Consider the following 27,937-nt stretch of genomic DNA (forward strand, 5'->3'; position numbering starts at 1 on the left):
ATGGGTTGGATCACAGAAATCCCCATGAGGTTGTCTCCTGGTGTGCTTCTCAAACCATTGAAGCCCACTTTCTTACCCTTGGGGGCATCCCACCACCCTGTGCTGATGGGCCAGAAGCTCTGGTGTCCCTCAGCCAAGGCATAGAATTGGGGTTACCATTCCCTTGCAGAGCATTATAGATGCTGAATGAGTTCAGCTCCAGGCTCAACTATAAGGGCTCAGCACTCAGGAAAGCAGCCCCAAAAAGGGACCAATACCCCAAACAAATCCGTCTTACTGTGTGTAAAAGTTTTACATAGAACAAAGCTCATAAATTCACTCCCTTTAACAGAGAAAGACATAGACAGTGGTTGCTGCCCCTTCCCCCCAGGTAACAATTATTTAAACTGGGTTTGAGAATAAACAAAACTGATTTTATTAGGTACAAAAAGTAGGATTGAAGTGTTTGCAAGTGAAAACAGAGATCAAAGTAAATTATAAAAATTAAAATAAACAAAAAAATGTAAGCTAATCCCTAATCCACAAAAACTTTTTTCACGCAAATTCTTTTAACAGTTGATTTTAACATTTCTTTCATAAACTAAGCAACCTCCTAGCTCAGGCCAGATCTTTCTCCCTGTTCAATCTTGGATATTGCCCACTGACATCTTAGGTGATAAGTGGGGATCTCTGGCATTTGGTGACTGTATTTATTGTTTGATTTCCCCCCCTCCCCTCCACACACACACCCTTATTTCCCTTTTGCCCAAAGCAGAATTCTTTCCGCTCGGTTCAAACTTTTCTCACAATGAGTGCAAAAGTACAAGATTTAAAATAGATTTCAGCATCAGGTGGCTTGGCCACATGTTCTGGAATGATCAACCACAATCCAGGCTTCCAGGAAAAACAGAACCATTCACAGATTGTTGACTTGCTCACTGAGCCATTATGTTTCCTGAGCATCAGTAATGGCTCTCATAAACACATTTGGAATTATAAATAGATCCACACTTCATATTTTTACCTTTACATACAGGAATGATACACGTGTAAAAAATAGGATATACACATTCAGCAGATCATAACTTTAGACAAAATACCTCATGTAACTTATCAATTTAAAAATATCTTTGAGTTATTCATAATCATAAGTCAATTTTCATAAAGCATGGGGGCCCATGATAGCTAGGATTGAGCAGCTGATTGGTTGATTCAGTTGATTGGTTGGGGATGGTGAAGCGGGTTTTTTCCATTGGGGAGTAGATGTTGGTGTGGCAGCGTGAGGAATTGTATGACAACCTGTATGGTGGTTTGTTTGTTTTCTGGTCACTGGACTTAAAAATGAACTTCACTATTCCATGTTGCCAACACTCCTGTCATCTGAAGTAGTGTGTTGTGTCCACGAAAGCTCATGATACCATCTACATGTTTTATAGTGATAGAAATGTAGCCGTGTTAGTCTGGGGTAGCTGAAGCAAAATGTAGGACAATGTAGCACTTTAAAGACTAACAAGATACATGTTTTGTTAGTCTTTAAGGTGCTACTAGATTATTTGCTGTTTTTTAAGTTTTTCCTGTTACAGACTAACTCACTATCGCTCTGAAGCTCACAATTAAAAATAAATCTATTATTGGCATACATGTATCCATGTATTAGGCTGTAATTAGGCTAATAAGCTTAATCATGATGGAATCCCACCATCTCTTCCCTTCCCTTCTGCCTCTGGGCAGACTAAATACATGGGAATTAATAGCCGATTCTAGATTTTCAGTGGAGGCTATAGGTGGATCAGAAGGGAGAATACCATAGGGTATGGCTACACTAGCCACCCTAGTTCAAACTAATGTACTGCATTGGCTAATGTATTAATGGTAGTTCGAATTAAGAGTGTTAATTCGAACTACCTAGCCCGGCCGCGTGTAGCCACAGGCAGGGGGTTCGAACTACCGGGCATTTAAAAATGGCGGCGCCCGGGAACATGCAAATAAAGCCCGGGATATTTAAATCCTGGGCTTCATCTGCACATTTGAATGACTACATTAGCTACCGTAGTTCGAACTAGGGTGGCTAGTGTAGCCAGACCCATAGGGTTTCTCTTTCCCACACCCGCTCCTCTCTATCAGAGCCCTGAATCTGAATATCCCCCCTAAGTATTCAATGAGCAGAAATGTCTGAGGAGGCTTGAGGGGCCCCTTCTGTAATCCCAGTTTCTGATCATGCCAAAAGCAGAAGTGCCAAGGAGAGATTTATACACAGTGAGGATCCTGAAGCAGTGGATATCCTGGAAGGAACTTGGTATGACAGAAGCAAGAGTTCAGTTTTTGCTGATGTAAGAGGTAAAAGGCCCAGATCCTCAAAGATACTTAGATATTGCTTTTCTTATAATTACAATGCCTAACCTCTAGGCAGCCTGCCACATAGTGTATCTCTCAGACCTAAATTAGGTGCCTAGGATCCCCATACAACGCATAGGGAGAGCTAGATACTCAAGAAAAGGATTCTTAGAAGTCAGCAAGCTGAGCAGAGAGCCACCTATGCTAACAAGGAATGAAATGCTGAGAAGATCAGCTTAGATACCTAAGTGACTGATGAACCAATGTGGCTCTGTCAGCTTGGGATTCACAGCTACCAGCCCTCTCCAGGAGTTAGGCACCTAAGCTAGGTCAGCTACTAAGGTAGCTCAGGCCCTAACTGCCCAAATGCATGTTTTTCTTTCTCTTGCACTTTCAGCTGTCTTGGGTGTGTGCTTGATGTCTTCCACCTATAGGTTGCCTGCAGCTGGTCTTTATGTTGCAGACACTAGGCCTAGGTGCACTCAGAGCATGCTGCCAGGATCAGGCACTGCTGATGAGATAGGTGTTTCTCTGCCTGGCTTGATATTATGCTTTGAGATTTCTGGGCTCTTAGCTACTTGTTAGCTGGGCAGTGGGGGATGTGAAGGCTTAATTGGCTTTATGCATTCCAGGAAACGTAAGGACCTGAGAGACTGAAGCCCTTACAGAATTAGGCAGCCACTGAGCTGCAGTTTTGAAAATATCAGGGGCACCTAGCTAATGGATTTAGATACCAAAATACCTTTTGAGGATCTGTACCTCAGATGTTTTCAGACAAACAACCTCTCCCACCATCTTTGTATATTACAGCAGAGGGAGGAAGGCCAGAAAGATGTTGGCAACAGTGCACATAAGATGTGGGGGGCAATGCTTATTTGCCAATCCATCCCAGGAGATTGTTGCATCAAAAAGATTGAGTGTTACTGGTCTGATTTGTGTGCTAAATTTTCAGAATAACTGAGCAAAAAGGAAAGTATGGGGGGGGAGATGCTTTTCTTCTTTATTAATTGTTATGAGAACAGTCAGATTACAGTCCTCCAGTATTACATATTGTATAAGCAGCAAGGAACAGTCCCTTCCCTGAAGATAGGCTGAAAGTCAACCCAAGATACTGAGGACTTCTATCTCACTATTTTCACAGGGATTAATTCAATACAACTGTGTTCCTTGCACCCAACTTACCTCAGCTGGCATTCTGGGGTTTCTGTTTACTAGATTCAGAAATGTCTTGTCTCATAATCCTCCAATCCTCATGTATAATCCTGTGCTCAACTCAAATGTTTCTTGATTGTATTGGATGTTATCACATCCTATTGACTGCCTGTGTTTGCTGTTATCTCCAGGGGGTGTTCATCCTGTTGTAATTAACAGCTTATTTGATTCAATAGTAGCAGAGGTCAGGATGTGTGTTTATCATTTTGGTTTTGATAGATTTTTCTCCCCGTTGATATCTTCCTTTTTAATTACTTTTAAATATTCGTTCATATTTTTCATGTTTGCCTAGATTTCAGAGTGCTTGATAGAGTCCTGTATATTTGTAGTTTGGATTTCCTCCTCCCACCTCTGCCTTAATTTTGAAAGGAGAGTCTAGCTTTCATGGTTCTGATGTTGTCAATACACTAACAAATTTGCTTGATTTAATAAGGACAGAGAATCCTGACATGTTCTGATGTTTTGAAAAACAATGGCATGTCCTTGATAAACTCCCTGTCTCAAAACCATATTTCCCATATATGTGTTATACAATCCTGGTCTTAGAAATTCTTACTCACAAAACTTCCATTGCAGCAGTTACAGAACTGGCCATTTTTCATAATTCTTAAGTCTGTGGCTTCGCTTTTCATCTGTTCATTTTTTTTTCTTCACCATCACAGGCTCTGTGTAAGCTAAGGAAATGCTTGGTTGCTATTATGCTTTTGCTTCTGTGAGGAAGTTGAGTTTCTTCTACTCTGTCCACCTGAAAAGGAATTGGTTGAAAAATGATAGCCTACACTTCAATTTTCATTGTCAACTTTTGCTGCATTGACAGTTGGACTTCTTCATGTCTTTAGAGATGGACGTTTTTTGGAAGCTCTGCATTTATGGTCCAGGAAATATACAGTTGCTCACCAATGTTTAACCATTTAAAATACTCTGTCCAATAATTTAAAAAAAGTTACAAACTTGTTATTACTTTAGGCCTTGATTGTGTGTTCAATATAGTCTATAGCAAAAATGGACTGCAATGGTACAGCATCTGGCCTTTAATAATTAGTTTGAAGCTTGGTCAGTTATGGCAGCATCTGAAAGACAAGTTTAGAATGAATGTGAAAGATGAAAAAAACCCAGAATGGACTTCCAGTGGTCTCAAGCTGAAGTATTCCTTTTCTTTGAATTTGAGGTAAAGGGTCATTTGGCTGTCTTCTATGCACTATTTAGAAGTCTTGTGTTTCATCTATTTATGCTTAGCACACTTAATTTCTGTTGCCACTGCTAGTAAAGTAAGATGTTCTTTTAGTACTTAAAAAATCACTTAGGAAGCCAAAAGCAACTCCTGAAAAGATGTACATATATTTCTTTCTATTCTAAGACAGAAACAACCAATGTCTTCCCCTATAATCCCTCTCCCAGAATTACTAAGTGAATTGCTACCGGATCTCCTTGAAGGACTCTTTCTGAAATAACTTACCCTGGAAGTATCATTCACCAGTCATTTTGGCACTGTAGTATATTCACCATAACATCTAAGTAAGTGCCATAACATATTCTTATCTCTGAAATGTCTGGTGCATCCTACATAATGTTCTGACATTCTGCGAATGCCAATATGACTATTTGTTTTTTTGGGTTTTTTTTTGAGAAATGTTAGCTAGGCCATATAATTGGATCCTATTTACTTATTCAGCAAAGCACTGAAACACATGTGTAATGTTGGGCATGTGAATAGTACTAGGGATTGCAGTATTTACTAAATTATATGACTCTCAGTGGGACTAATCACATGCTTAACATTAAGCATATGCTTAACTGCTTTGTAGAATCAGGGCCTTGAAGTAGTGTTAACTATTCAATCCTTCCTTTAAATTTTGCCCTTCAATTAATATGAATAAATAACTTGTTCCAGTCCTCCTCCGAAGAGGACCAAAGTATAAAGTACTAATGGATTGAAACAAAAAAGGAGAACTAAAAATGGATGTTCAGCTTACCCTTTTCATTTATCTCATCCTTCATCTGTGCATTTTCTATTTAGATACATTCTTTGGAGCAAGCTCTTATCTTTCTACACCTAAAGTGTCCATCACAGTGTCACAGTACAAACAGAAACAATAAATCAGATATTTGGTGATTGTGGGTATTATACCTACATATACATTAACTTTCTCATTAGTGAATCTGCTTCAATTTTTTCAACAACCTGATTTTTAAACAACTTGAAGGCAATATGTTGTTAGTAAACTAAGACTACCGTATTTTCCGGCGTATAAGACGACTTTTGATGTTAAAAAACATCCCCCAAAAATCGGGGGTTGTCTTATACGCCGGGTATACAGGCGGTGGGGCAGCCCAGGCGCGCTGGGGCTGTCCCGCTGCCGGGGTGTCCTCAGAGGCTTTGCTCCCGGTGTCCCTGGTCTGCTGGAGACGGTCCCCAGCAGACCAGAGGCACCGGGAGCAAAGCCGAAGCGGCGGCGGGGTGCCGCGCTTCTGAGGCTTTGCTCTGGCAAAGCCTCAGAGGCGCAGGACCCCGCCGCTGCTGCGGCTTTGCTCCCGGTGCCTCTGGTCTGCTGGGGACCGTCTCCAGCAGACCAGGGACACCGGGAGCAAAGCCGGGGAGGCGGAGGGGCGCTGGGGTATAAGATGAAAACCTATCTTTTAACTAAAAAATTAGGGGGTCGTCTTGAATGCCCAGTAGCCTTATACGCCGGAAAATACGGTACATGAAAGCAAACCTAGACATTCAATGCAAGAAATGGATGGAATGAGTTTGGAAAAGGAGATGCAGTGGTGACAAAATTCATACGGTATGGGTGAGGCACCATGGATAAGTCATCAATGCCAACCAATCCATAAGGTAACAGTAATATGCTTGAATAGACATGGATTTCTCCATTGGCCCACAGGAATGGAGTCTAATTACAGTTGTAATTGGCAGAGAAAGAATGAAGAAATGACTAACTATAGAATGATAAATAACTATAGTATGCATTAGGGTTCTGGATTAATTGACTAAATAGCTGAGATTTATTATTCTACTAGAAAAAATGACATTATAAAGAAGGATAGGGAAAAATAGGAAACAAGATTTTACTTTAAAAATTGGAAAATATTGTTTAAGTTCGTCTATTCTATAAGCACTGTCATTTAGGATTTGATTATACAAGCTTCTGAGCACCTTCCACAATGCTGCTGAGAGAGCTCACTTCCTGTCAAGTGTAATGGAAGTTGAGAATGCTCAGTACCTTTTCAGTGGTACTTGCTCTCTCAGGATTAGTCCTTAGATTTCCATCATCCTAACATGAAAAGAAAAGTTCACTTCCGATGGCAGCAAAATAATAGTTATAATATTTCAAAGTATACATTTAACACCTTTATTAGTAAATGCACAAAGGAAAGACTAAAGAATGAACAAAACCTTGACAAATCACTAATGAAGGGATTGGCAAGCAGTATTTACTAAGTTATGTGTAAGCATAGAATTTCTCACCTCTAATGGACAATGCAAAGCAATTAACAAGCTGCAGGTTTTCGCTCTGGGTTCGCCCATTTCAGCAATCCTTGCCAAGAGCATCGTGACTAATTTAAAGAACTATTCACAAGATAGGTGACTGATATTTTCATTTGCATTAAGAAACAGGATCTAAAAAAAAAGTTACCTCTAACACTTTCCATGGATGCTTGCCAAGTATCATTATGTTCATTACAAAGTGAGGATCAGAAGGAACTACTTAAATGAACAAAGCTAGAAATGTGTGAGAGCCTTACAAACAGCTGCAGAGAGTTAGCTTTGTTAGAAAGAGGTGTTTTTCCGAAGTTCACACAAGCCAGAGAATCAAAGAAACTATTATCTGGTATCTAATGACAAAATATCTTTACTGCAGGCAGCTCAAGATTAAAAACCATTAAAGGTGGAGACCAGGATGTGACACAAACTAGAATTTGCATTAATATTTTGCTCATTTGGGAGGAAATCCTGGCTCACCATTCTCCAGATGCTCCAAGTATGCAACTTAGCTGAATGCCAGTGATTTTGGTGCTTTAGGGGCAAGCTACATGGAGAGTCTGAGTAGGGTGGTCTCTGTACTATAGAGCAGGTTTTTTTGAAGCAGTTGTTTCTCTGGTTGCGTGGCAGAGGAGTTTGTGCATCAGCAGTGGGAGACATGCATGACCTAGCCTCTGCTTCTCAGAGACTGGAAATGGATGACAAGAGAGGGATCACTTCATGATTCCCTGTTCTGTTCACTCCATGTGGGGCATCTGGCATTGGCCACAGCTGACAGACAGGATACTGGGCTAGATGGACCTTAGGTCTGACCCAGAATGGACCTTTTTATGTTCTTGTGCCATTAGATCTGTTAGCTAGGAGGTCCGACTAGATGAGCATGATGGTTCTGCCTATCTCTCATGGACATTGTGACAATGAATACATTAAAGACCATGAAATGCTCAGATACTTTGAAAATGGGGGCCATAAAAGTACCTAAGGGTATGTCTACACTGCCACACTAGTTCGAACTAGGGTGGCTAATATAGTCATTCAAACTTGCAAATGAAGCCCGGGATTTAAATATCCCGGGCTTTATTTGCATGTTCCCGGGCGCCACCATTTTTAAATGCCCGGTAGTTTGAACCCCCTGCCCGTGGCTACACGCGGCATGGGCTAGGTAGTTCGAATTAAAGCTCCTAATTCGAACTACCGTTACTACTCATTGCAGTGTAGTGTAGACATACCCTAATATATATATAGAATTAGGTGCCCACATTCTGTTTGTATCTGTAGGACATACAGAAATGGAGGTGTTAATAGCTGAGGAATTAGAATACCAGCAGTGGAGTGACTGAGTACTCCACATGTTAAGGGAGAATTTAGCCTCTCCTAAGTCAATGTAGATAGGCTACCCCAAATTTTCCTACTCAGAACTTTCATGTATGAGGTTCTCTGTAACTTGCCATGGATTTACTGCCACATTCACAGTTTCTTTTATGCAGTTTTATTCCAGAATGTAAACAAAAACAGTCTTTCAGCTCATCCTTTGTATCATAGACTTTCATTGTCCCCCTTCAAGGAAAATTCCAGTGCTCGATAGCTCTTCCTCCCTTCCCTTGGAAGTGACTGTCTAGAAAGGAGTATTGCAGAAAGGGATCTAGGTGTCATAGTGGACCACAAACTAGATACGAGTCAATAGTGTGACACTGTTCCAAAAAAAAAAAAAGTTTTAACAGGATTATTGTAAGCAAGACACGAGAAGTAATTCTTCCCTTCTACTCTGCATTGATTAGACCCAGTATTGTGTCCAATTCTGTGGGGCACATTTCGTGAAAGATGTGAAGAAATTGGATGGAGAAATTGGAGAAGGTCCAGAGAAGAACAACAAACATGATTAAAGGTCTAGAAAACATGGCCTATGAGGGAAGACTGAAATAACTGGGTTTGTTTAGTTTAGAAAAGAGAAGACTGAGAAGAGATATGATAGCAGCTTTTTAGTACCTAAAAGGGTGTTACAAGGAAGAGGGAGAAAAATTGTTCTCCTTGATCTCTGAGGATAGGACAAGCAGTGATGGGCTTAAATTGCAGCAAGGGAGGTTTAGGTTGGACATTAGAAAAAGCTTCCTAATTGTGAGCATGGCTAAGCACTGGAATAAATTGCCTTGGGAGGTTGTGAACTCTCCATCACTGGAGATATTTAAGAGCAGGTTAGACAGACATCTATCAGGGATGGTCTAGATGGTGCTTGGTCCTGCTGTGAGGGCAGGGGACTGGACCTGATGACTTCTTGAGGTCCCTTCCAGTTATAGTATCCTGATTCCCCATCCAGCTCTTTCTCACAGACAGCCCCACGGGGGCCGACAGCCTCATTGAGACCCTGGGTAAAGTGTGGGTGGGGAGTGGATCCACGCTCCTGGAGAAGGTAGGGCCTTGGTCAGAAGGGGCGGGGTTTGCAGTCAACCCTCAGGGACACTGGTAGCATTCCTCATCTTGGGCCCCACAGGCAGCTCTCCTTGCTGCCCCGAGCATGCCATGTGTCACTCCAGTGGTGATTTAAAGGGCCTGGTGTTCCAGAAGGCCACGGCAGTGGCTGGAATCCCTGGGTTCTTTAGAATGACTGGGCTCCGAGGCAGTTTTTCCCTCTGCCTTCCCTGTAGGTGGGCCTGTCACGAGTTCCCTTCCTCTTCCTTATGTCTCTCAAATGAGGTTTACCATGAAATAGGCCAGTCCACCCTGACAGCATTCACATGCACAAGTGCTTGCTAGTTCAGGCACACCTCATACTTCCCACCAAGTAGGCAAACTTCTGTCTGTTATGAACTTTCAAAACAACCTTTTCTGATTTTGAAATGGAGAAATAATGCCACTAGCAAATGAAAAGGAGAAATGGTGATGTGAAAAGGGAGACCAATCCAGTGGAAAGACACCTTCCATACAGCATTTTGTCATCTGCATGAAGGAAAGCCGTTAAAGCAGAGAATAGACAGCAGCTGGTGAGGTAAACTTGAATGAGTGTTCAAGAGCACTACAAATCTGAGTAACAGACATTTTCTTCACAGACATTATTTCTATTAATCTTCTTTCCAAGTACCTTGTGATATTTCTCTCTTTCTCTATATAGCTGTGTTTTTATATTATTATGGTGGGCTCTGGGTAGCACCTGCTGTATGTAAAGTTGCAAAACACTTTGCATTATAATTCCTTGTTGTCACACACACTCATACCTCTCTGGAACATTCATGTTTGGGGCTGTAATTTTTGTATTGTTGCTCTCTGCCTAAAGATTAATATTTCTGAAAAATCCTTCAGCTATTTGAGTTCAGTGAAGATGAAAAAAAATAATGTTCCCACTTAAAAACATGTTATCTATTTATTTTTAAAATGGTGGGACAAAATGAAAAAGTGCTTCACCTGTGAAATTTGTAACTCACCATTGACATATTCTTCAATTTGGAGCGGTGTCTTTGGTATTAAATAAAATATTCAAATTAAAAGCTATGCTCAAAAGTTGTTTACCGAATGCATCGATTCACAGCTAACTGATTTTCTTCAAATCTGGTATGATTTTAAAATCATATAAAGATTTGAATCAAGCCTCATTTGAAAAAAAACAGGTTCAATATTTTTTAAAAAAAAAGAAAAAATCAGCCAATTGAAAGTGTTTCTCTTGCAGTTTAATTGGATTCAAAGCTAGAGCCATTTAGAAAGTTGATGGGAAAAGAGAAACAAGATGGATGCAGTCAGGCTCAGTGATGGGGGAAGCAAAGGGGCAACTGCTCCAGTGCCCAGCGATTCAAAGGGCCCTGGGCTCCTGGCCACCCCTGCTACAGAGCCCCAGGCCTTTTAAATTGCCACCAGAGCACTGTGCGGTGCATGCTCTGCAGGACTCATGACTGCCTGGGTGAAGCCTGGCACCACCTGGGCAGTGCGGAGGGCTGCCTCGGGTAAATTAACCTTATTCCTTCCCCTTCCAACCAAGGCCTCACCCCTTCTGGGGGCTTGCCCAAGGGCCTGATGAGTCATTTAGCTCCACTGCTGCATGATGAACTTTCCTGGGTTTCTCCCTGACCGTTCCATCAAGAGCACAAGGTATTGTTCCCTGAGCAATGGGTTGTAGGGCTTAGATCTCAATCCTCTGACCCTTCAAAATCCAGAGTCAGTCACGAAAGCTCTGTAACTCTGAACCTGTTGTTTGGTCCTGGCAGACCTGTACTTCCAAGCAGCAGGGCTGAAATGGCCTGGGCATTTGCAGGGACTATTTTTTTAAGAGATCCTTACCCTGGAATTGGCTTCACAGGAAAGGTGATCTAGGGGAATACAAACAAGGAATATCCCTGTACGAACAGTGATCTTTCTGCTTCCATCCTACTTAGTACAGGACCAGGACCACCAGCTCTCTGCCTTTACAGCTCCTGCCCTATGTCACTGAGGAGCCTGACTCCAAAGAGAAGATGGTTCAATACCAGTCTTGCATGTGCAAGGGCTGGGACCTGAACATGGAGACTCCTCTCCACCTCTGGGTTTGGGAGCATAGTCTGGCTCAGTGACTTCAATGGGGCCATAGACAGGTGTAGCATTGTTCATTTGCAAGGGGCTGCAGGCCCTGTATTTATGGATGGTGCAGCAATTTTTACTTCTTTATGGCACTTTGAACCAGTGGGATGAAGTTTAACGTCACCAAATCACCCAAGTCTAGCATGTGAGGGAGCATGAATATAAAAAGTCTCTTTTATATTTGTACCCAAAATATCTATCAATACTGTTGTGTATGAATTATTTTATAGGAGCAAATCTTTACTGATAATAAAAAAAATTCCCCTTTGCTCTGTATGGATAATCAATCCCTTCCTTCCCAAAGGTAAAGATAAAGCTAAATTGGTTTCCTAATACTTCCTATTAGTGCATTCTCTAGAACAGATCTGCAGCTGACATATACTAGTGATATAGTAAAGGAAAATGAAGTAAACACTTCTATGTCCGTTTACACCAGGACTTTACCTCCGCTGTTCTGAATAGGTCTATGTCAGGAGATACTGGCACCCATGGAGAGTTTAACTGAGTACAGTGAAATTCAGTATGAGTATCATACGCCCTCTATGAAGAAATAAACTGCAGTATCAAGATCTGTATATTTTAATCATACTAGTCACTGACAGTGTGCTTGGATCTGTACAAGACAAATATACAAATGTTTAATATTATTATATGTTCAGTTCATATGGGAGGATTCATACTATCCAACAACGAGATTATAGAAAGGCATTGTGAATGTATGGTTTATTGTTTAGGAGTTAACTTTTTATTAAAATGTATGTGAGTTTTGAGACTGAAACCTTATTAGTTAGCAAGATTTATCCACTGACTCCTGTACTTAGGAAATGTATTTCCTTCATTTTACAGAAGTAGTCTTATGTATACACCTGACAGAGTCCTTTATTCTAAATGTATTGTGGATGTGGAGAAAACCAACCATATTTTTAGTGGCATTATAAATTCATGCATTTGAATTATTCAGTTAATAGTTGTTTTAAAGATTGGACAATTCTATCATTAACTCAAGTTTTCATTCATTTTTGGTATCATTCCCTCATTAAACATTCTACAAGAGGATTTCACTTGAGTCAGAACCCTTAATTTACTGTGCAATAAATCTATTCTTTTAATGAGTTTATTCCTTTTTTAAAATATTAATTAAAATCGGTTGTGGAAGTGAGAGATACAATAAATGGATAAAGTAGTGTCCAGGCAAAAGGTTAAGGATTTGCTCTCATTATACGAAATGAAACTCATTCTGAAGGCACCTCATTAATGGAAAATCTTCCTCTCTTATATGCACCAACGAGAAGTTCACTACTCAATGACCCTCTGCTTATCTGGGATTATGATTTCTTTTTTTCTTTAAAGCAAGATTTGATCCTCTAGAAGCCAATATGGCCATGCTTATTGTACGAGCTTGGCTTAATGGTAAAAAACAGTCACAGATTCAGTTATTTTTGGCTGAGATGTTGCCTGACTGGACAGGAAGAGGCTGTAAAAGTAAAGGACAATGTCGGCTGAGATAAAGCTGAAGTATGAAAGTGGGGGAGGAGGGAAGATCTTGCAAAATTAATTCACAGAGGGGGAATTGAAATGTCATTGCCTCACTCAGAGGGTTAATCACTTTCTAATTTAAACTGGCAAATTATATAATGACACTGTGAAATTAGCAGCATTTTATTGTGTTAATTATCCGCAGGACACTATATCATTACTTCTAATAAATGTAAATGAGATTGTCTCTCCTAGGACAATATATAGGCAAGGTGAATTTTTAGTCGCTATTTACTGGATTTTAGACAAATCTTCCCTTCTCTGCCTCCACTGAAAAATACATTCAAATGTGGCTTATTGCACTGCACAGTTTTCTCTGCATTTTATTTAATAAAATATAGAGAGTTTTTAAAAGGTCACTATGGTTCCTTGCTCATTTGAGCTAATATTCACTCAAGGCAAAGCTGATGATAAAAATCACATCGAGTGTATTAGAACTAAGAAGTTAGGCATGTAGACTCTAAGGGCATGTCTACACTAGGAAATTATTTCAAAATAAGTTATTTTGAAATAACTCCCCAAAATAACTATTTCAAAATAGCATGTCCACACTATAGGGAAGCCTCAAAATTAATCCGAGGCAGGCTTTCTTAATGTGGATGTGCTACCTCAACTTAGAGCCCCAAGAAACACTGTGAAGTAATTACTTTGACTCTGGGGAGTAGTTATTTTGAAATAGCAACAGTGGAGCATCCACAATATCACTATTTCAAAATAACTATTTACAAATAAACTTTATTCCTCATGGAAAGCAGGAGTTATTTTGAAATAATCAGCCCCTTCTTTAAAAATAACAGGGTTGGTAGAGTGGATGCTCCACTTATTTCGAAATTAGGGCTACATATATCAGTTGAATATTCAGTGCTGGGTCTTTGTGTGTGTATGTGTGAGGTTTTTTGACAGACTTAAAATTCCTACTTGTGTTTTTGTCAAAACAGATGAGATAGTGCCTTGCTGAAAAGGCCTGTCACTCAAAAGGGTAGATACTGCAAATGTTAGACAGTGTAATGAATGATATAAGATACACTTATAAAAAATTATTGGGAGGCAAATAGTAAAGCATGGTTTTTCTTTAGTAGAAAAATGGTTATAACCAAAACTGTACTGAACGATGCAAAAAAATAAATCACATAGAATCCTATCTGGCCATAAGATGGATTGTCCATCCAAGGTCAACTCAAGTGCCTAATTACAGTAGTTAGGAGTATTCAATATGACAACTTAATTTATCTTTATATTGTACCTTTAAGTCCTGTTGTTATGATATATGTGTGAAATAATATTTTTAGTCCTGTTCTGAAAATGCTTAGTTATGTCACTAGAACTCACTGAAGTTGATGGGAGTGCTCGTGGTGGGAAGTGGTAAGTCTGGTAGCAAGTGTTTGCTATATCTGGCTACATGTTTTCAAAAACATGATTATTTTTGCCTGTGTAAATGTAGTGCTTGTAACATTTGTAGGATTGACACATCTGGTTAATAATTTCTTCCCTTTTCACAGAACAAACACAGCATAGGCAACAGCTCTGCAGGGTTTCCAACTCTAGAATCCTGCCAGTTGTGTTCTAGGTTTGAAAGGGTAATTTAGTTTGCTTTAGCTAGGGCAGAACATACTGGCTGTGTCTACACTGGCATGAATTTCCGGAAATGCTTAAAACGGAATACTATTCCTTTTTTCAGTTTTTCCAGAAAAGGAGCATCTACATTGGCAGGCTGCTTTTCCGGAAAAGCCCTTTTTCCGGAAAAGCGTCCGTGGCCAATGTAGACGCGCTTTTCCAGAAAAGAGCCCCGATCGCCATTTTCGCGATCGGGGCTTTTTTCCGGAAAAGACTACTGGGCTGTCTACGCTGGCCCTTTTCTGGAACAGTGTTCCGGAATAAGGACTTATGCCCGAGCGGGAGCAGAATAGTTTTTCCGGAATAGCGGCTGATTTTGTACAGTAGAGCATCATTGCTTTTCCGGAAATTCAAGGGCCAGTGTAGACAGCTCGCAGCTTATTCCGGAAAAGCGGCTGATTTTCCGGAATAAGTGGCCCAGTGTAGACACAGCCACTGATTGGGGTTCATTACATTATTTTTATAAGTTTTTAGGTAACACCTAAACCACAGTCACCCCTCTCCTCTCAAGGTAAATTCAGCATGAAGGTTTTAGGACCTTACACTGAAGCAGATGTCTTGCAACCCTTCTCAATAGAGCAGTAAAACTGAAGACCAGGAGACTGAAATACTGTACCAGTTAGCAGGTTGAGCAAAGGATGGGAAAAGCACATGTTTGCCTGGTGTAGAAGTAGATAGATGGGGTTTCTCCATGTTAGGAGCTTTGAATTATTACTTGAGCCTTTGGGTATTTACTTGGTCCTCTTGAATTCCCTCACCTTTCAAGCAATACACAAAAGAATAACCATCCAAATGACAAAGTGTCTAAAAATATTTTGTGAACCAGTATGCCAGCATCAACTCCAAATGGTTTTGTCACATTTGAAGGACAGTTACTTCTCTCCTTCCCTGACACAATGGGCATTTAAACTGACTGGACTACTCAATGTTGGCTGGTTAGTTGAACCGAGGCCTGATGGACGCTGTACCTTGAGTGAGACACATAAACAGCCAAAGTATTTGAAGGGAATCTGCTGTCTGCTAATGACACTCATAATTGTTTTATTGATTGCCCATAATAACAGTGGCCTTTCATTAATTTTTGTGATCTCTCTCTCTTTGTAACTTAGTGAGTTGTGGATCACAAATTCTCATGTTTGTAAGATGGTCTGTCTGCATCCCACTCCTCCGGTCATGGCTCAGCATACCCGGTTCCACTGAAATAAGCTCCTTAAGCCTTTCCCTTCAAAAGCATCTGTAAGCTGTTGAAGGTCATGATTGTTCACTCTGCAAGATCAATATACCATTAAATTGTGACAAAGCACTACCAGACTATTAAGTCTTCAGTCATGCCCTCAATAATCTAGATAAAATGATGAGCTATTTTAACCTCACAGGTTGTTGTTAACCATTGACAATAAAGCCCGGCCCACTGAGATAGCCTTATGGTTAAGCTTTTGGGGCTACTTTCTTTTCCTGTTCTTGCCTTATGCACAAATATTTTATAAACTTTATTTGTTTGGCATTCCTAGTAGCCTAGGCTCAAGCCCAAGTTCTGGGCTGAAACTAAGGAGCTCCCAGCACTACTCAGGATGGAGATTGGGGATCAAAATCACATGTAATCCAATTTACCCCTCCCTGATCTTTGGCTGATTTTATATGGGTTTTGTATGTAACTCACAGCACTCCTCAGAATGTTCCAAACTATGCTGGTTGGCAGCGTTCCTGACTACAGTAACCAGGGATACTAACTGGGGAAATATCTGGCCATTCCTTCTTTTCCCCAACTATATATGTGCCCTGTTTTGTCGCACAGAGAGTAGATATTATGTTTGTTATGCTTGCTGTATGTACTAAAAAAATCAGCCCCCAACTGTGCTGGAGTGAAATTCCTGGGCTGGTTCTGCTGTGAAGGCACTTTGGCATGGCATAGAGAAGCTGCAGTGCAAGGGAGTGTCTACATTTTGAGTCTAGTTTTGGGTCTAGTTAGTGCCAAAGAATGGGAAAGCTGTTGCTATAAAGTTCAGTCCTCATAGGGACGTATGGGACAACGAAATATCTAGCCATCACTGGAAAAATCTCAGTACCGATAAATTATTTTCCTTTCTCTGCCTTATGAACAGAAGTAACCATAGGTCAAATCCTATTTGTCTTACTCACACGTGTAATATCAATGCATTGGCCCATAAAGAATACAAATTAGATTGAACACTAGACACTTCAGTTACCATCCTCTGTAAAACTATGCTAAAATCTCAAAGGCTGCACAAGATATTAGACTGCCTACAGGCAACATGCTGTTATTAAAACATCCTCAAAATGTGAAGCCAAACACCTGAAAACCACTGGATGTACTGGTAGCTATGCAAAAAAAACCCCCAAAAAACGAAGTATCTACTTTGACCAGCAGCTCTCTTTTGTGTCTTTTCCTACAGCATGTTGAATAGCATAAATCTACAGGAGAATAAGAAACAACAAAGCTTCAGGTCAATTAAACCTTTACTGATCTACGGGTGTGGTAGAATAGCCTGAAATCTCCTTACTGTTTCCTAGATACTTTTTAGACACTGTTAATTAGGAAAGTAGACCCTATTTATGGTACTAATAATCCAACCTAATTGATTCTTCTATTGTTTAGAGGTAAGAAAGGAGCAGAATTTCATTTCAGATACAGTTTGACAGCATTTTAGAACTCTTCAGTTCAATTGCTTCCATCTTTTCCAAATTACACCAGTCTAATGTCCAGTTAGGCTGTATTTTGACTATATCAGAACTAAGGACTAGGTTCCATGGTCCATCTGAGCAGCACTTGGTGTAGGGCCAGGATTAGGGGAAGAAAAGCAGCCCTGATTCCTTGTTTGGCTTCCTGACATAAGTGAGGGAAATACAAAGGCTGCTCTCTGTTGCACAAGCCTGTCCATACTGAATAAAGTATCTGACACCCAGAGGTTTCAAGCGGTGCCTTGGGTACAGCTATTACATCACAATGATGTAGGAAATTGCCCGCCCACCCCTCCAATAGTGGAGGCCAGAAATAACCACTACAGGTGTGAGTGGGTGAGGTTCTATGGCGTGCAATGTGCAAGAAGTCAGACAAGCTGATCTTGATGGTTCATCCTGGCCTTGCAGTCTGAATTAGCAGCATAAAAATGTGTCCTTGTTTCTAACTGAACACCTGTTCTCAGGTGTTAGGCCTCTTTCTTCGCTTGTCCTGGTATGGAATACCTGGAGTCTCCTCTGTGTAGGCAGGCTAGGTTACAGCCCCCTGGGTACCAAATGTGATTACTGAACCAACTGGGTTCAAAACCTGCAAGTCTTCCCTTCAGTAGTTGTAACCAGCAGTGACTACAGTGACCTAAACCAGCCATTCAGAACAATGTATTATTCTCAACAGAAGGAACAAAGCATAACAAAAGAGAGAGGTTTTTAATACTACAAGCAATCTGCATCCATATCTCTATTATCTAAAACTGAGGTAGCCCTAGCTTACTCCATAGCTCACTCATGGGGAACACGGTACAGACTGCATCCCTACAGTTCCTGTCTCTCACTCCTTTGTGCCATGGCAAAGTGTTGAACTCAACCTAATCAGAGGTAAAACTTACAAAAGAATGACATCTGTATTGTCCTTTACATGTTGGTTAATGGGGCTATCAGATGTCTTTTTCCACTTTCCTGTGGAGGAATTAACCCCTGGTAATCCTATAGCAAACAATATAATAACAATTAAACAGATGGAGCATAAAATATTATAGGCAGCTTCCACATCCATCACAGAAGCCGTTATAGAGGAATTATCAAGTAACCGTATGCATAGTGTTTATGTCCTCTGCAATGGCAGACTGGTGTGAAGGGGTTATAGTTTGAATGGAGAATTTGGCCAACAATGTCTTTAATAAACACACTTGTGGAACCTAGACAACCAGATGATCAGTTTTGTTTTATTAAAATCACAAGGGCTTATCTGACTCTCAAATTACCAATTTAGTTAAAATCCAAAGTTGTTACTCAAAATTTGGCTCAGTTTTGCTGTTTATCAAACATTCCCTCTGAGGCTCATCTACCTAATTAAAATGTTGGCACTTTAATTCATTCCACAAATCGATGGCTCAAGGTTAAAAAACACCTAGTCTAAAAGATACTGTATGTCTGCCTATAGCTGACACATTTCCATATAGTTATTTCTGATCATGTAAATGATATGAGTTTTTGTACCCATTGTATTGTTCCTTTTAACTAGATTTTAAGCTGAGCATTCAGTACTGAATTATTTTTGCAGAGAGAACTTTCTCTACAGACACTTTCACATAGCACAGGGGTGAGGAACCTTCTCTGGGTCTGGGGTCGCTGACCCACAGAAAAATCTGTCGGGGTAGTGAGAAGCAAAAACCCAAAACCAAACCCTCACTGACAGAGCCCCCCAACTGAGAAGGAGAAAGACACTCCCCGCATTCCCGTCACACACCAAGCCTGGGGTGCTCAGGCTAATAGATTTTGTGTGCTCCAGCCCCTCAGTGGGACAGTAGGGGGGCTGGAGCACCAGCGTGGGCTCCCCAATGTTGGGGGGCCATGAGCCTTGGGTGCCAGATCCAGACAAGCTGGGGCCACTTCTAGCCCCAAGGCCTGATGTTCCCCACTCCTGACATAGCATCAGAAACTCCAACAATATCAAACATTACTTCTCTGCACATGTGAAACTGAGTGCTAAAAGGCTTTTTTGACTAGTTGCATTTTTTTTGCAAAAAAAAAGGCTGATGTTAGCTTTTGCCCCTCCTCCTCAGGATGGGTTGTTTTCTGCTGCTGTCTGAACTTACAAGACAGCATGCTGATGTCCCCCCAAAACACAGCCTCTTCCCCCTTCCTCCCATAGACACACACGTGCACTCCGTGCCACACTCTTTCCCTTCTCCCCATGGACTACAGCCACTCCACGACTTATGAACATATTGGCTTAGGGCCATCTGCACTTATAACCAAACTCCCATTAACCCCATTATAATATTTTTGAGTTGAGAACCATGTACATCAAGTTTTTCAAATAGCGCGGGCAGCGCGTTTAAAGGTATTTCCGATTTACAACCAAATTGAGTTATGACCAGGTGTTCAGAACGTTACCCATTCCTAAGTCGGGGACTGCCTGTACAGCTGTCCATGTAGTAGGATGACCTTGGACCAATAGGATTGGGCAACCTGTATTATGTGATGTTGATTGCCCCATGTGGCATTGCAAACCCTTCCCAAATCACCCTGCATCCAGTTCCACAGTGGAATAGCTACCACAGTGCTCTGCTCCATAATAGTGGTTTCCCTGCAGCACTCTGTGAGCAATGCTGTTACTCCTATCACTTTACATCTGCAAGTATAGACATAACCTTAGGCTTACAAGGCAACGCCTATTTCTTGGCTCTCCTTTAAAAAAGAAGAAACTCAACTGTTACACTCATTAAATTAATGCCTTTATTTCTTTCTTGCGTTTTTATACATTTTCCCACCAAAACGTGTTCTAAATGGAAAGAAACAAAACTAAATGCTCTTATCAATGTATACTCTATGGGGTTGGTTTTGTTACAGAGAACTGATCTGGTTACAGCCAAACAATTTGCCCTACATTTCCCCAAATTAGGTCTTTTGATGTTTGCATTGCTTTTGCCTTTACTGTTTCTAATTAAGAGTTTCCAGCTTTAGATCGGCACTTGCCTGAAGCTGTAAGCCAGCCTGAGCCAGACTGTTTTGCTTACTGTCTTCTGAACTGTATCCAAGTGACCCCATTCAACCTGATAATCCACAATGAAGACAGTTATCCTACAGATTGTATTGGATATTCTTCTTCATAATCCCTCAGGGTTCCTACCCTAATTACTCTCAATTGCCTGTAACTTGTTGCTGAAGATATCTATTAATTGAGAAAACAAATGAAGCATTCATTACATTCTGTCTCTCTGTAAAGATTAAGGGGAGCTTCCTTGATATTGCTGATTATATATGTTTGCAACAATTTCAATTCTAGCCCAATGACTGTACAGTGGCATGCTGAGCGCTACACTGGATATTAGCCAGGCATTTCGCTATGGTCCCAATCTGGCAAAGCACTCTTTTCAGGGGATACTTAGATACTGAACTTTATGCACATATTTAATTGCAGTGTCAGATCATGACCTAATTTCACATGTCTTGCCATTTAGGATACATCGACTGAGCAAAGAAAAACCCATGGGTGGCCCACGCCAGCCAAGTCAGGTTTATGGGGCTCAGACTGCAGGGCTGTTCCACTGCAGTGTAGATTTCTGGTCTGGGTCTGTAACCTGGGCTCTGGGACCCTGCAAAGTGTGTGGGGGAAGCTGTCTCCGCTGTATTCTGAGCTCTGTATACAGCAATGAAATTGCCCCCAAATCTGAGTCAGCTGACACGGGCCAGTCATATTTTTTCTTTGTTGTGTAGCTATATCCTAAAAGTCTTCTATACTTGGCATGCACAGAAATATTAGGTTGAGAACTGCTCTGATGAGCCATATAGATGTGCTAAACTCTGACATCACAAGAAGAAAGCTTATTACGCTTTCTAGTCAAGATTGTTTACTACTAATATTTAAATAACTCTCTTTTTTGCTCTTTTTCTCTATTGGCTTGAAGCATGGCATGAAGTAGTTCTAAATTTTTTCAAGACCATTTTCCCCCTAAATTCTTGGACGGCTTTCAAATGTTCTGGTTTGTTTTGTTTGATTTTTTTATTAAAAAAATAAAATTAATGAAAATGTCTCTGAATTTGGGGTGCCTCTGAGGTCTGAGATAATTAGGCAACCTGATTTCAGTGATACTGTTCACAAATATATACAGCTAATTTAATGGGGGCTGAGGATGCTCATCAACTCTGGGTCTCAGGTTTGGTGCCCAGAAATGAAAACATCCAAAATTTGCTCTTGCAAATATTGACCAATGTGCTTTCAGGAACCAGCTGTCAGGACATGATCAAAAGTAGAACCTGGATGAAAAGAAGCTGACTGAAACTAAGGTGGGCCCAGATGGAAGCGAGATTGATGAGAAAAAGGATGTGTTTCAGAAAACCTAGGAAACATCATGACCTCATCCTCAGTGTAGGGGGTCTACTTCCTGATTGCCAGACTGGTGGCAAGATTTTTTGCAAATGGATAGTCATATAGCACCAGTTATTAAAAATGCACTTTACCATCCAAAGCTTGCCAGAGAAAGATGCCCCATCTTGGAGAAGATGCATCTGGCCACAAGATCAATGCACCAGTAATATTGAGGCTTTAGTACTACCACACATAGAACTGTGTCAGCACATCAGTATGCTGTTCCAAATATTGTGCTGCCTTTCTGGTTCTGCCATCAAATTCCTTACTTTTTCCTCTTCAAAGCCTTCAATGGGTTATGCCCAAGATACCTCAGGGTCTGCCATTGTCCCTACCATCATAACCAAATTGGGACTGATGGACATGTCACCAGCCAAGTTGAGACAGTCTCAGCAGTTCTCCCATGGCTAAAGATGTCGCATAAATGAGATCAGAATAACCACAGATCTTACAGGTTGAACAATAAGATCCATCTTTTCCTGTAGCTTTGCATGAATAATAACAGCCCCACTTAAAATGGAACTAAGTAACAACTCAGTAGCAAGTGAGTAAGAAATTAGTACTATATTATAGGAGGATTTAAAAAAAAGGTTAAACAAATGAAAACTGATAGCTACATGAATTGAGGAAAGAGAAAGCAAAGGCTTAGCTACATTTATTTGTTGACTATATATAAGCTTGATTTGACACTGATACCATAGTGATCAACACGGCATACCAATCTAGACCATCTCCTCACTTCCATTTCTCTGCTATGACCATAACATATCCTGCCTTTTTCTACCTTGGTTCTCCTGACATCCATGAAGTTATAGGAAGGGAATAAATCTACTCGGTTTTGCAGAAAGTACAATCACATCCAACTCCATCCCCTACTGCACCTCACTGGCCTTTCCTATCTTATGTAACTCCTCTCTCCTTCACAGTAAGAGGCCATGTTTATCAACTTCACTCAAGACTACAGATGTAGTTATTCAGCAACCCATAATATTGACAATTTGTGTCCCAGACAAAAAATACCAGCTATGAATATACAATTCAAGAGATTCCACTGACATAGCCCATTGACTTTTAAAACACTCCTGCTTAAATAGTTCTGTTACAAAAAATGTGAGAGGAAGGACAAAACAATATTTCGTATAATTTAACTGTTACAGAAATTGTACTATTTTCAGATTTTAGACTTTCTCACTTACACCACACCAGATACAAGAAATGGGTAAATCTTGTGCAGTTCAGAATTTTTTGACCCCAAAGGACTATTTTTGGCTCCATTGGGGGAAAAATATAGATTATATCTGGGGTCTTCCAAGGAAAGTCAGTTTAAAAACATTTTTAAGCAAAAGGCAAATTGCTTCTATGTATTAGGGACAGCATTTGTGTGTGTGGTGTGTGTGTGTGTGTGTGTGTGCGCGCGCGCACATGCACAAAGAAAAAGTGCATAAATATTTGAACAAAAAAACTATATTATGTATATCTCCTATTTTGGATTTCATCTTTGAGTGTCCATTCTCTGCTGTGTGTGTTAACCAGTTTTCACATTAGAAATTGTGAACAAGAGAGCATGAATTAAAATATTTTCATGTGACTAGTTGATGACCTTCACTACACTATCTTGAAGTAAAACCATCAACAAGGCATATTTGGTAGTGTAGGGAAAACCTAAAAATTCCCTTATCACATCTGCTCTGTGTAACAGGAAAAGAATGAACAGTTTATCTAGCATCATACAGAAGCCAAAACAACTCATTCAAGAGCTATCATTTTACAAGCTAATCTACATTGTTAAAAGAAAAATTGAGACACAGAAATCTAATTCTCTTGACACCTAATAACACTGTCAAATGGAGGAAAAAACAGAACCACTTCTTGTTTCTGTACAATTACAAAATAATTATTAGTGTAACTTTTAAAAAATGCTGAATCAACACCTGATCTGAATTTTATACCAGTGTTGATTGAATCTGTTAATGAGCTAAAAGTATGTCTTTGAAAACTGATTATCCCTAAGGAATGTAATATTTTTTCTAAAGACATAACTATACATAAATTAGCTGAGTACACAACTCCAAGTGTTTTTGTATTGTAACATAGGAATTCTGCTCTGCAGTAATGCCATTCTCTGTTTTAAAATGTGCAATGGTGTAAGGGTGACTTAATAAACTAGTCTTTCTCCTCTGGGTTAAAATCAAAATTATGTCACAAGGGAAATATATTGTTGTCCCCATGCAGTTTTTGCCCAGCTCAACACAAAAGCAACAAATCATAAGAAAAATCCAGGCAGATCACAGCTCTCTACTTAGTAGAGTTCCAAGAGTAGTGTGATAAAGGTACACTGAGGGTTCAGACTGAGATTAATTTAATGACCTGTGAAGGGAAGTTTGTATGATGTCTGCTTTGCATTATGTTAGACACAGATGAAATCACTTTTTAAAAATTGAGAATGACCCTATTTCTTACCCATTCCTTGAAGCCAAATGGCTTCCGAATAAGCTTCTGACGTGACAAAGGCATGGACTGTTAAGTTACTCCCCCTGAAAATCAAGGAATCTAATATATTAGAAATAATACAAATAATATCACACATTTATCTTAATACCTTTCACTTCAGCTCACTTTACAAACTTTACACAGGAATCACATCACCCATCACTGAAATGTAGCGACCTTCGAGCTGGAACATGGGAGCTGTTTATCAGCTTATAGCAACACAGTGCATTAATTTATCTCTTTAATCTTTTATCTTTCTGTGACTCCAGACAATTTTGTTATACTTATCTGCACCTTTTCCTTTTCTGATATTTTCTATTTGAGGTGAGGCTACCAGAGAGGGAACATTTATAGTGAAAATGAGGCTGTCTCATCAATTTATATAATTTCATTATAATATTCATCTTGTTTAGTGCTTTAGCCTTTTCTTAATACATCCTAATACTTCATTGGCTTTTCTGATCACTCAAGCTCAATTAGAAGCTTTTTATTGAGCTGTCCAAATTTCTGCCTAGGTGTTTTGTTTAGTAGTTACAATTAACATGTAGATTTTATTGATATTATTGAATAATTCAGTTTGTTCCTTCCCATGTGCATTACCTTATAAATGTCTACATCTGCTCTTTTACTGGTTAATTATGTAAGTCACAATTCAGAAAAACACTGAAGTATCTGCTTAAAATTAAGCATGTAATCTAAGCATCTTTTCTGATTAGTGCTTTCCTGACTTGGAGCCTTAGTTTTAATAGTCCTTCTAATTCAGCCCTGCTCAAGTCTCCTGTTTGTTTGATATTCAGAAACTTCTGTGTGAATGGGTTTGTTCATACAAGTGTTTGGGAATCTTTTTCTGAATGACTGCATTTGTGTATCAATGAGAGTATTTATTATTTGCTATTCACTAGTCTTCTGCTGAGCCCAGTCAGAGAGCTGAAACAACATTCCATGTCCCAGGTGTTCTCTGAGGCTAGGTCTACACTAAAGTTTTTGTGTAAAAATGGACAGTTTTGCGCAAAAACTCACCTCAAGCACGTTTTTGCGCAAGTAGAATGAAAGAACAGAGGGGTTTTCTGGTGTAGGTATTCCTCCTTCTATGAGGAATAACTCCTTTTTATGCAAGACTTCTTGCACAAAAAGATGTGTGTGGACGAACAACTGAGGGTTTTTGCGCAAAAACAGGAAAGAGAAAAAAGCACAGGTGTCCTTGTGGCCATTCTGTGGATAGCTATCAGCGGCTTCTTTTGAGAGAGCATCCATGCAGTGTGGATGCTGTCTTGTGTAAAAGCGCATCACTTTTTCGATGCGCTTTTGCAGAGTGGATGCACTCTTGCGCAAGAAGTTTTTGCAGAAGATCTTGCGCAAGAAGCCTGTAGTGTAGACATGAGATACCACAGATAGCAATTAGTCAAAGTATCCCACTTTCAACCTTAGGAATCTTAACAGATAGGTGTTAACAAGTAAACTTTTCAAAAGTGTTCTCTAATTTTGTGTACCCCTATTTGCAACTGTCTAGCCTGAGAGATCCCTTGGCCTATTTTCAGAGGTGCTCAGCATCTGTAGGACCAGTTCAGCACCTCTGGAAATCATGCCATAGGTGACTCAAAAGGATACCTTAAAATGAGCACACGCTATTGCAAATTTGGTCCTTCTCATCTCACGGGAATTAGTGTAGGATAAGTCTTGGCAGAAATTAAGGAGAGAGGCAGTAGCATCAGTACCTATTTAAGACAACAAAAATGGTATATCCAATAAATTCCAGTATGGTACTTCAAAGATGTTTGATGAAAGAGTTGGTATTCAAATCACATCAGGTGGAAGATTCCATATGAATGGTGAAAAATGAGAAAACGACACCATTCCCATTTCTATTTTAGTCATTGGCAAATGCAATCTCAAACACAAAATCAAAATAGTAACTGTGCCATGGTGAGACACAAATAAAATGTGATAGCTCTGAAACCTGGATGTATGGCTTCAAAAAGCAGCACAGGCAGAAAAGCTTTAAGCACTGCAGAATATACGGAGAGACTTTTTTGAGACCTCTCGTGTTATAGAGGCTGTGAAACACTTCATCCAAACAGAAGGCATATAGATACATTGGGTGATAAGATAGATGATGCTGTGTTGAAACTAGTAGGCAGGGCACAGCCAAACATGTGGCCAGGGGTTTAACTAGATGGAGGTCAGTGGAAGAAGAGAAGAAAGAAGCAGCTAACACAGGCAGAGGAGCAGATTTTGGAGGGGGAGGGAAGAGTAGTATTATCAGGCTGTGAAACAGAAATCATCAGGCCTACGAGGCTTGGGGGACGGGGTCGGGGAGAATGGGAGGGGAGAAAAAAGGATAAGAAAACAGAATTGGCAGATAAAGCTAAAACAGAGGGAAAAGGTAAGTATTTTAAATATATAAAGAACTGAAACAAGAAACTGGAGACTGTTAATTTATACAATAGTCTGCATCTCTAAAGATGCACGTGTGTGTGTGTGTGTGCGCGCGCATGCGCACAGGTACATGCCTATGTTCATGCATATGTATATTTGTGTATGTGTCAGTGCACATCACTGAAAAGTAGAGAGGAGTGGAGCAATACACAGCAGCTCTTTAGAGTTTCATAGCAATAGTATACAAAGATGTAAAAGAAAACATGGTATCCAACTAAAATAGCAGAAGAGGTGTTACGACTGCAAATTATTATCATCAAACTAGGAGTAATTCTGGCACACTATGACCAATGGAATCATAATGGCCTGTAATTAAATATCATAAAGGAATTAGGTAGCAGTAACTTGTTCAGAAAAAGGAACAAGATGAGATGGCAACAGAAATTGCAAAGAGTGGTAAAATTATGAACTAGTAGCAATGGGAGAAGGCACACTAAAAGGAAGATATTAATCAAGCCGTTTTATAGACTCTACATTTATCTGATCTTTTAAAGAATAAAGCTTTAGGGCCAATTCTGATTTCCTCATTCACCCTATGGGACCACTTGCATAAGGAAGAAATGCAGGATTTGGCTGTTTTTAAGTAGAAAAAACTTAAAAAACAGTGAATAGTCCTGTAGCACCTTAGGGTGCATCTACACTGCACCCTTATTTCGAGATATCTAGCATTATTTTTGAAATAACAATGCAAGTATCTACACAACCATTCCGTTATTTCAAAATAATTTCAAAATAACGGGTGGCTTATTCCGAAATTTGTAATCGTCATTCTATGAGGAATAACACCTATTCCAAAACAGCTATTTGAAAGTAAGGTGTGTGTAGATACTCCACTGCTGCTATTTTAAAATAGTCCTTCACCATGGCCAGTCTAAGTTATTCTGCCTGCCTCACACTATTTTTGAGGCTTCCCTGCAGTGTAGATGTGCTATTATGGAATAAGATATATTGGAATAACTATTCTGGAATAGCTTATTTCAAAATAAGCATTCTGTGCAGATGTACCCTTAGATACTAGCAAAAATGTAGATGGTATCATGAGCTATCATGTGCACAGAAGAAGTAGGTGGTACCCATGAAAGCTCATGATATCATCTATATATTTTGTTAGTCTCTAAGGTGCTACAGGGCTATTCACTGTTTTTGAAGTTTTTTCCAGTTACAGACTAACATGCCTACCCCTATGTAGAAATCCCTGAGGAAGAATACTTGGATAACAAGAAACATGAGTTAAGATGTCATTT

This window comes from Pelodiscus sinensis, chromosome 6 (genome assembly GCF_049634645.1).
Source record: "Pelodiscus sinensis isolate JC-2024 chromosome 6, ASM4963464v1, whole genome shotgun sequence".
In the NCBI taxonomy this organism is placed as follows: Eukaryota; Metazoa; Chordata; order Testudines; family Trionychidae; genus Pelodiscus; species Pelodiscus sinensis.